This window comes from Tympanuchus pallidicinctus, unplaced genomic scaffold, assembly GCF_026119805.1.
Source record: "Tympanuchus pallidicinctus isolate F22 unplaced genomic scaffold, pur_lepc_1.0 scaffold1, whole genome shotgun sequence".
In the NCBI taxonomy this organism is placed as follows: Eukaryota; Metazoa; Chordata; class Aves; order Galliformes; family Phasianidae; genus Tympanuchus; species Tympanuchus pallidicinctus.
This window is the reverse complement of record NW_026294618.1, coordinates 90,532,666-90,543,135: the sequence shown is the minus strand read 5'-3', so window position 1 is coordinate 90,543,135 and position 10,470 is coordinate 90,532,666. Positions and strand designations below refer to the sequence as shown.

Genomic DNA, 10,470 nt, shown 5'->3' with positions numbered 1-10,470 from the left:
AACCTATTAGTGGGATGGGGAGATATCTGATAGGAGGCATATGTCCTGTCCTTGGGGACATCTGACCAATTGGACTTCTTGATGTGAGTTCTGGCACAGGCCACCAGCCCAGATGTTTTGGTGGTATGTAGGACAGTGAGAGAGGAGTGATGTTAGACTGAGGACAGAGAGACTGTAAACAGAAAAAGTTGGATTCTTTTTCCCTAAACTGATGATATTCAGAGACTGAAGCTGGGCTTCAGAGCAGAAGTCTGAGTTACAGACGGCATCCTGGTGGAGAGACTACCATGATCCCTCATTGCCTGTCATTGTCACACTGCAGCTCTCCCTTAGCCCCACTTCTATGTTTCTGTAAGTCTCTGAAAGAGAGATACATTTGCTGCTTTACATTAACAAGAATTGGAAAAGCATTAGCTAATTCAACTCTTTCAAAATCCTTGGGCTTAGCTGAGCTGTGTGTGGCTCCAGTTTTACTCTGGTCTAGGTCCAACAATTTCACTGGCATAAAAGAGGATGAATCAGGCACTTTTAAGTATTGTTTAATAAGCTGATTGTATAGAAAGGCCAACTGGAGCAGAGGCATGAGGTGGCTTGAGTCATTTTCTACTCTTGTGCTCATTCTTCAAGGCCGTGCTTCCACATCAAGGGTACATTCCGGGTTGCGCAATTTGGTCAAAGCCAAAAGTTGTGGGCTGTGGGCTTAGCTCTTCAGCTGGTTTTAACTGGCAAAGCTCCTATGAAACCAAGTTTTAATTAATGGAACAATTCCAGGTTATACCCACCAGGAAACCTGGCCACTCTTTCCCAAATTTATGTGATGTTTGTTTATTTTCTCCACCCAGGTGGTGCCTCTAACCCAGTTTTATTTCCAGATGACTACTTTGCTGCACATTTCTCTTTGAAATCCAACCTCCAGTGATACTTAACTGTAATGTATTTTTCCTCACTTGCTTGTCCATGTTAGCAACCAGAATGAAACACTGTATTAAAGGTGGAACAGAAAGGTCATAGAAACAGAATTGTTTGAGTTGCCTCTTTAAAGGGACCTTTAAAGACCATCTAGTCCAACTCCTCTCCAGAGTGAACAGCCCCAGATCTCTCAGCCTGTCTTTGTAAGGAGGGGTGTTCCATCCCTTGGGAAGAGGTGAGTCCAAGTAAGAGCATGCCCCTGTGTATGAACTGCACGTTAATTCACATGCTAGCATAAAACCAAACGTTGATTGTTTTATTTTGCTAAAGCAAATAATCAAAATCTGCTAGTGGAATTGTGTGTGTTTAAATGTATGCATGCCACTTTTTATTTGTCATGTAGCCTTTATTACTAAGTGTTAAAGGATTTGTACTGCAACTAAATAGGGGGGGCTAGAGTGTTCTGAGTAAGAGATATTTTGAAAGAGCTGCTTTGTAAAGCATGCAATAATAACAACAACATCCAAGCTGATTAGGGATGTCATAATATTATCAGTAGGTATTTTAAATCCCCAATGATTTGTTTGTTTATTTGAAGCACTGGGTTTTGTTTTTTCTTCTTTTAAGAGTAGAGCGGCAATACACTTCTTTTGTAAGAGAAATAGTGTCAACAGAAGTCTAAGGAGCACATGCCTGTAGAACATCTGCTCTAAGAAGCCACTTGAAAAATAACCATGCAGTAGCATGATAACAAAACATCTGCAAAGGACTGGGAGGAATATTAGCAGTGGGAGGAGGCAAGGAAGGACAAGTGAAGTTGGACCGAGATCAGGGATACACATCTACCAGCGGCAGCACCTCTGTTATAACAGCGGTCTTTCATGTTTACATCTGTGTGTAGCATGAAAGGTTTGTTAGAAGTGGGCAGGGAGGCGGTGAGAAGAAGACTGGGGAGGGTTCCAATCATTTACCCATGTGCTGGGCTGCAGACCCAGCTTTCCACCGTGAGCCAGCTGTGCTGCTGGGAGGCAGCACATCGTTGGGCAGGCGCTGGAGCCCTGTGTACAATCAGAGCTGGTGTGCCTAAAGCCCATTTCTTGCTTTCCTTTGTTGTGCTGGACATGTTGGATGAATCACATATAATTTTATTAGAAAAACATTGTTCTTATTAAAATCTTGTATAAATAAGCCATCTGCCTTCACACATCTATTTGAAGATATATATATATATATATTTATGCTGGCAATTTGATATGAACACTTCTTTGCTGAACACTGGGAGGATGACACATAGTCCTGTCTTAACCATTAAGCAAAAATTTGGCTTTAATTGATGTGCAGATTACACTGTCTTTTAAAAGTGGCATAGTTAGTGTTTATTCAATTGCACAAAGGCAAATCCACAGCAACTTTTAACAAAGAGCACATACTACTGAGACATTTCCCACAACATACCATGGCCTTAAAATCCCACTGGTTTGCTATAGAATAAACAGTCAGGAATTCTTGGAAATTAAAAAACAAAAACCACATGGACGGTAGGAGAAAATTAAATTAGTGACCTTAGGTAGAAACAAGTAAGATTTTCAGGCATCTACTCTGTTTCCAATCTTTTTCATTCTTTTTTTCTGGTATTAATCAACCTCTTAAATTTCCCATTGGATCTGGCTTTTTCCATTACAAATTTAAAGATATTGTAGAATGACAACCTCAATATACCAGAAATTGTATATTATCCTTCTGCATAATTCATGCAGAAAGTGATACATATTCATGAAGAGTACAAATGTTTGTGTATATATGAGAAATAGCTGAGTGCAAATAGACAGAAGAGTATGTATCTGTATTTACAGTGGAAGAGAGATGCTTGCCAATGGGTGCATCAGTTTGTTATGAAATGCTTGATTTAAAGAAAAAATCCCCATGCTTTTATTGTTGGTAACCAATCCTATTTAATGTAATGAATCATGAAATGGAAGAAAAAATAAACTGTGACACAGAGCCAGGCATAGGAATCAAGATGTTTTGTCACTGCAAATGAATCAAATCTGCTTATATTTCTCCCCATCACCTCCACCCCACCCAAAAAAGCAACAACAACAAAAAGTAGCAAATAGTTTTGGTTTATTCTACGCGCTCTGAATCTTGCTAATTGGAAAACTCTGCCTGGAAAACATGAAGAACATAGTGATAAGGACATTGTGAACATGTCATTATTTCAGTGTATTTATACATAGTACAACGGACAGTTTTGTGAATCACAACTGGAATGGTAGACTGTATTCTGGAAGGATAGTGGTAGCAACATTTTAAAAAGAAGAGTAAAAACTCACCATTTATTGAAAATCAGACTTCTTTCAGGTGTCTCCAGCTCATCAGCAACATGAATTGTTCAGTTGAGTAACATTTTTTTAAGGGTAAAGAACATGAGCTGTAAGATATAATATGGACTTCATGACCCTAGCCTTACTTTCAAGATTTCCTTTACTTCTTTGTGTCCATTCATTGGCGCCTGGATGAGGAGCTACGAGATATGGTTTAGTAGCTTGTGGTACTGGGAATGGGAGGGTGGTTGGACTAGATGACATTGCAGGTCGTTTCCAACCTTGCGATTCTATGATTCTATGATATAACATATCAAGAATACAGGAGTATGCGCATCTCCTGAAATAGTGGGGAGCAGGTGTTCATTCAGCTTCTTGCTGCTAACAGAATGTGTGGGTTTTAAGTAATAAAGGGGTAAAGAAATCTAAAGAAAATCTCTTCAATGTTAGAAAAGAGTTATTCATGAATTACAACTATCCCAAATTTTACCAAACTTATTGAAATCTAGAACACCAGATCAAGTTTGATTATCTCCAAACTCACTCCATATCTTTTCATGATGACAAATATTTTCTTCATCGCCTGCAACACTCTTTAATTTGCAGGGTTACAGAAGGGAAAAAAAAAAGTCTTCAGTGCTAATAAACATTTGAGCCATTTACTTCAATAGTTAGCAATCACTGTATAACGACTTACAAAAATTGCACATCCTCTGTTTAACTAAGATTCTGCCTGTGATCATCATAATCAGTTCTGCCTGTTTGAAGAAACGCATGCTTGCACAGCTTGAAACATTTAAAACCTTTCAAGTTGGGCTTTGGCACCTCTGATGGTATGTACTGTGCTTATGACAGTTAATCATGTGAACACAACTTTTTTCTCTTCCCTTTAAACTTGGTAGATTTAAGATTATCTTTTTTTTTTTTTTTTTTTTTCTCATATTATTTCTTCAAAGTTAAATTTCCAGTGCATGAAACTACTTGACCTGGAAAATAAACACAGCATCACATATTAGCACTGTGGGATAGCAAAAGAAATCTGATCTTTGTAACTAACAAAGGAGACACATAAAAGAACAAGGGCCTGATTTTCTATGGAGCTTTAACAACAGTTTTCAGATACCTAAGTGGATAGTGTCTGCAATTATCCTTCAGTATCTTTCTTACAGGAGATTTAAAAATCTGGTCTTTGAATTGTGGTGACCTACCTTTAATTTCTTCACAGTAATAAAAATGGACATTTCTCTTAGACTTCAGTGGACACAGCTGATGTTTACTCCCCCTGAGGAAATTGGGCCCTACACATTGAAGCCTCCACTGGTGCAATGTGACTGGGCTTCTGGCAAAACTCTGAAAGCATATGCTTTTTCTCTTCTTGAGTCCTCTTAGTCCTGCTCAAAGCAGCACTAAGTCAGATCCTATTTTTTGAGACCTTGTACCTTGAATTTTAAACATGTTCAGTGCTGGAGATTTCACAGCCACTCTGCACCATCTTCAGTGTGATTTTTTGGGATGTCTAGCCAGAAGTTTCCTTTCTATCAAGTGTAGCTGTTGCTTCTGCTGCGATTGGACACCTTGGGAAGAGTCTGGTTCTGTCCCAACTACACGATCAGCTTTTTATAAGGGAGCATTTTGCACGAGTGATTTTCCCCCTTAGCCTCTTGTTCACCACACGGAACAAAGCTGAACCCTGTCAGTTTCTCCTCATAGTTCATGTGCCCCTGTCTAACCATTTTGGTGGCTCTCAACTGCAGGTTATCAATGCCTTTTGTGCTATCAAGATGAGAGCCAAATAGAGGAGAAGAAATAGCAGAAATTTTTCATTTTGTTATGATATTTCAAAATTATTCCTTTTTTCCCATCACAAGATATTTGACTGATGTTCTCATACAGCTCTAGACATCCTCACTCCATGCAGGGAAACACAGTGGGAGAACCAAGCCTGGCAGTGCTGACAAACCCTGTGTCCCATGATTGATCACTTGAAATTTGACACAGATAATATGGAAAAAGGTCATCTGAAGGAGCAGGGCTATCTTGTGGCCAGTGTTACATTTGTAATCAGCATTGCCTTTATTGCCTCTTTGAAGATTACGTGTCATACTCTCCACTGGTTTTATGCTTTCTGATATCGATCAGGATCTGCTGTAACTAGATATGTACTGGGAATATGTTTCCTTGAGTTCTGAACAATACAATTCTCAGTTACATAAAACAACCATTCCAAGCATGAAATAGTCATCAGTCTTGTAAAGACAGTGCAAATGTGATTGCCTAGTCTTTGTAACATAATGGATCATTATATTCTCAGGAAAACTGGAAAGTCCAACAGAAACTGAAGAACAAATCTTCTGTAAATATTTGGGAATGTTCATGCTTTTGGCTTCTAACTGCTACTGCAAGGAATAAGTTTGCCATGGAACAGTAAATTTATGCAAGGGACAATCAACCATGTAAAGACAATCTTAGATTCTTAAAGGACTGTCAGATATCATCTTGTTCTTTAGATTGTCTCAATATGTATGCTATAGCTGTGATTCATAACATAACCATCCACAGGATTCTTGCTTGGTTAATATGTCTTATTTTGTCAGAGACAAAAAATTAGTAGAATACAGAACTCTGCTTTTTACTTAAAAAATTGAGTTATGCCTCTTTGTAGGCATAGGCTACAGAAAAAAAGGTGCAGCAGCAAGGGATGGATTACATTGCCCCCTTTAACTGTGGACATTTTGTGATTCTATAAAAGCTGTTTATCATAGTGCTTCTCTCATTTGGCTGCGCTATTCTCTTCATGTCCATATTACATCTTGTCTTACTTAAGTTGATAGCATTTTTTTCTCTTTTCTCTGAATAGAACCTTGCATGGGGCCAGAGTTTGATGGATGTTTCTATACATGTCAGTGTTGGAAATACAATTGTGAACATACTTGGATGTTGCTAATACCTAATTACATTACATATTTGTGAATTATTTCAGTGTTTCAACAGAGAAGACAGGTTAGAAATGCTGAGTGTTCAGGCATGTTGATTGTGGTATTCAAGAAAATTATTGCTTCCAACACCACCAGATGTTATCATGTTTTTCCATTCTGCTTCTATTGGGTGTATCTGACATTTCAAAATAACATAAAAAAATACCAATGACTATTAAACACATGCTTATTTATAATCCTGGTCTCGTGCAGAATCTTCAAAAATTATGCTGAAGTGATTTCTGTAGTTATGGCTTGTCAGTGTGCTTTTATATGGGCATATTTTATCCTTTCATTTGATTTTGGAGTGGTAAATAAGGATCACAAATAGATTTTCTTTGCCTGGAAGGGTTGTATGTTTTTCATTATTGCTTACTTACAGAGTTCAAATGCATTATGTATACTAGATTTCTGTCCCTAAATATGCTTTACAATACAATTCATCATGCTGCCATCTCAGAATTTTAGCTGTAGGCTGCAGGAACAAGAAAGAAAGATAATAAGATCTTATTTTGAAAAATATAAGAAAGGCTCCTCATAAAGTAATTTTGGCAAGCTAATTTTCTTTCACTTCTAATTATCCTGAAGGTATCAATAGTCACATTTTCCTTTATCACTTTACGTATACATGGATTTTAGGGTTTTAATCTGTATGTGCTGTTAAAATAATAGATTACAGAGATACAGTAAGGTTTGTATGAGTTTTAGTAAGATACTTGGAGTAGCAGTCAAAGCAACCCGATCAAGTTAATGGGTCAGTGTGCATAACAGTGGGCTGTCTTGCAACAGAATGTTCACATGACTAAAAGAATGGCAGCACATTATTTGCAGTTAAGTTTGTTCTAGCCATTCCTTATGGTGAGCTATGTTTCCAGATGACAAATTTGACAATCAAGATTAAATGCTTGCAAAGGTCCTTTCTAGTAGTTCACTGGAAGAATCATCATAAAGTAGACATGCCATTTTAGACTAACTTTTTTTTTTACATACTCTTTAGAGAAAATGCAGGAGAGTAGAATGATCGTGGAACAGAGGAGAGAATAACAGCAATTACTCTGCAGTGAGATGTCATTCTGAATGAGAATTTGGAAAATTCTGAATGAGAATTTGGAAAAAAACATAGTTTGGCCTTCAGATAGGTGTTTAGGAAACAGTAACCTCTTCCCTTCTCTGACTGAGCATTACGGCATATTGAGGACATTTAAGAATTTCTTAAGATAAATTGACATGATTTATGGGAATTTATAAGGCACTGGATAGATGAAGATATATTGGGATCTTATCCAACAGGACTATTATAATATCTCATTTAGCTTTCTGTTTTGACAAAAATCTCACATGCTGTTCGCGAAATAAATCTTTTTAAAGTCATTTGATATTTCTTGATAGGAGCTCAAGAACAGCACTATGCCCTATATCATGTCTTTGCTGTGCTGCCTGTCAGTCTGCAACTTTGTCAGAACATTATCCCATTATTATGACAAACACTTAAGACACAAATAGACTACTTTTGTTCAAGGGAGACTTATGGTAGAGCAAACTGGCTGATTTGATAATCCCTAGGACCTTATGAGCTGTGTTTCAGGGACCAAATTCCCTCTCTAGATTTGCTTGCAGTTTATGTTGTTCACACATATTAAGTAACTTCCAGAAGATTTGGCTGAGAACGTAGATAAAAGACTGAACTCATATGTCGCATTTCTTCATTGCACAGACATGCACTATTCATAACGTGACATTTGACTCACACATAAGAACCTAATTATTTTCTTCCAAGGATGTGTATTAATCCAGACTCAGAGTAGGAAGATAGTTGCTGCTTAAGTACAGCAAAATGAGACTCTTTGGTTTCCTGTTGTTAAAAACATAAGTCAAAATAAAATAAAATGGAGTAGCCTCCATTTTGCAATACTTTGCAAACCTATGAACAATGGTTTTCTAAACGTGTTTTAAATAGTGGATGGCCTGAGTGATGGTCACAGTTTAACAGTGGTGTTTGAATCTGAACTAGTTTCCACTGTGGGAAATGTCTGGCTTTCACTGATGAGGAAATCCCATTTATTCCAAAAAGCCAGGATATAGACTATGATGGAGCATTCACCTGTGGGCATTCATCCCTCAGAGACTTCCAGAATTAGTGTTGGTGTCCTGGGCAATGTTAATGGTATTAACTGAAGATTCCAGTGTTCTTGAGCTAAAAGAAAACAAAACCTGGGGTCTATTGTCCAATGCAAATCTCCACAAACCACCTCTTCCTCTTAAACAACTTTTTACTAATAGCTAGAGCTGAGCAAGTGGCTGATTTTATCCTTCTCAGAAGATTCTCCTTAGTAATACTTTTTTTTTATTGAATAGGGCAGAATACTACTGCATGCAAAGATCTGAAGCAGTGTTTTATACTTGAAAAGATTTCAGCTAAGGATGAATCCTTAAACTTTCTGCTTTTGGCTAAATATGTTATTAGTTCTCAGTTTGGCTATGCAGCAATGATATCTGGCCATTGTCAGGACTTTCTTGGCTAACTCTGCTTCAGAAATAAAGCAAACACTGGGGCACATCTGAAAGAAGAAAATCTTGACCCAAGCGAGGTACTTGATGTTTTTTGTGCATGTTATTGCTAGATGTGATGGATAAATGCTTGTATATGAACTGAATTCATCCCTTTCAAAGCCTGGCACATCTCACTGCCATAGTGCACGCGCATACATGCTGGTATTGTATATAGCAACAGGTTACTGTCTAAGTGTTATTAAATAGATATAAATACGAGTGATCACTCTGGAAAGTGATCTGAGAATTCACTGTGGAGTGCTGACACTGAAGGATTTTAATCTGTTGTGTATTAGGATGTAAATGACCCATCTTAAAGCTATCCAGAATGCCACAGTGCCCCTTCCCCATTTGTATGTGGTTACTTGTAAATATATAATGTTGCCTTCTAGATTTCAATGGGAGATCTAATGACCCCTTATCTCTTTACAATCACCTTGGCTCACTGATGTGAGCCCCAGATCCCATTTGCTGTTGCTGTTAGCCCATCTTCTCCTAGACTCCCAGTTGGCCCTCTGCTGTGAAGGCTCCCAGCAGTTTTACCTGCATTCCTGATGGCTTTGCCATGGTTTTGGGAATTCAGCTTTTCTGTTACCTAAAAACCTGATTGCCATGCTGGTTTCAAACTTCAGAATGATGTGCATAAATTCTGTATCTCTTCTCTTTTCCTGATTTTGTATTTTGATTTTCAAAAGACCTTCCCACAAGAAAGGCTTTCTTGTAACTGAGACTCGACTTGGTTCCTGGTGGCTACCCAGACATATTGTTTGCTTACCAATAATTACTTAATTACTACTTAACAGTAGTAGCAATGTTCTGCTGCATCTCCTTTTCTCTGATACACTGAATTAAAAGACCTCATATTGTTCCAGAGCTTTCAGGCATGCTTTAAGATGATAATGTAATATTGTTAAAACTTTTGTAGATGATGATAATTTCTTAGATAAGTTCCATAAGATTATATCTTAGAAACTGGGGGTAAGTTCCAGAATACATAGCACTGCAGCCTGTCATTTCTGCAAATTCCTTTCATCATCTCTATTTGTTAAGGTATATTTTATATATGATACATAGGTTTGAATCAATAATCTGTATTCACACTCAGAAATGTTTGCAGTCATTCACATACTTTTCAGTCTGCATCTTCCCTGGTGTATAGGGAGTGACTTCATACTTCTTGCAAGCAGTAATGTATGTCATGACATATTTCCACAGAATAAAAGATCTGGTTGTATATAAAAAGTGCCTTAATTAAATGTTTCTTCTCAAGTGAGGTATTATGACATGATTATTTTCCCCTCTAGTATCTAACATTATCAGAAATACCCGATTTGTTCTTGCATCTAAAATGCTGTACTGGAAAGACTACCAGCAGAGAAATAGTGACACAAAAGAAAGATGGTGAAAGTGAATTGCATTTCCTGCCAACTCTGGCAGCCATTTTTGGGTCTTCTCATCTCTTTGAAGAGCTATCAAAAGCTGAAGATGGTAATTAAAATAAATTTTGGTTGAGTAGCGTTCACATGTCCTATAAGTTCTGCGATTTTCTCAGAAAACTAAAGGAAAGGTAAAGCAAAGATTTATCCCCTTTAGTTCCATGACTAATACCCAGAGAGAAGCCTTCCCTCTGAGCTTCATTTCCAGTCAGTAGGAAGAGCTGTAGGATGGATTTTGTTGAGGGAAGGAGAATGCAGTTTCACTTTAGATATGCT

The 10,470-nt window shown here is 37.7% G+C and overlaps 1 long non-coding RNA gene across 3 annotated transcripts in view; it reads right to left on the bottom strand.

The window, feature by feature from the left end:
• Window positions 1-3,016: 3,016 nt before the first annotated feature.
• Window positions 3,017-10,470, bottom strand: part of LOC128087271 (uncharacterized) — a 75,396-nt gene continuing 67,942 nt past the window's right edge. For all 3 annotated transcript variants that reach the window (XR_008209753.1, XR_008209759.1, XR_008209744.1), the window contains one exon: window positions 3,017-3,280. This is a non-coding gene — a long non-coding RNA (uncharacterized LOC128087271). The remainder of the gene's footprint in view (window positions 3,281-10,470) is intronic.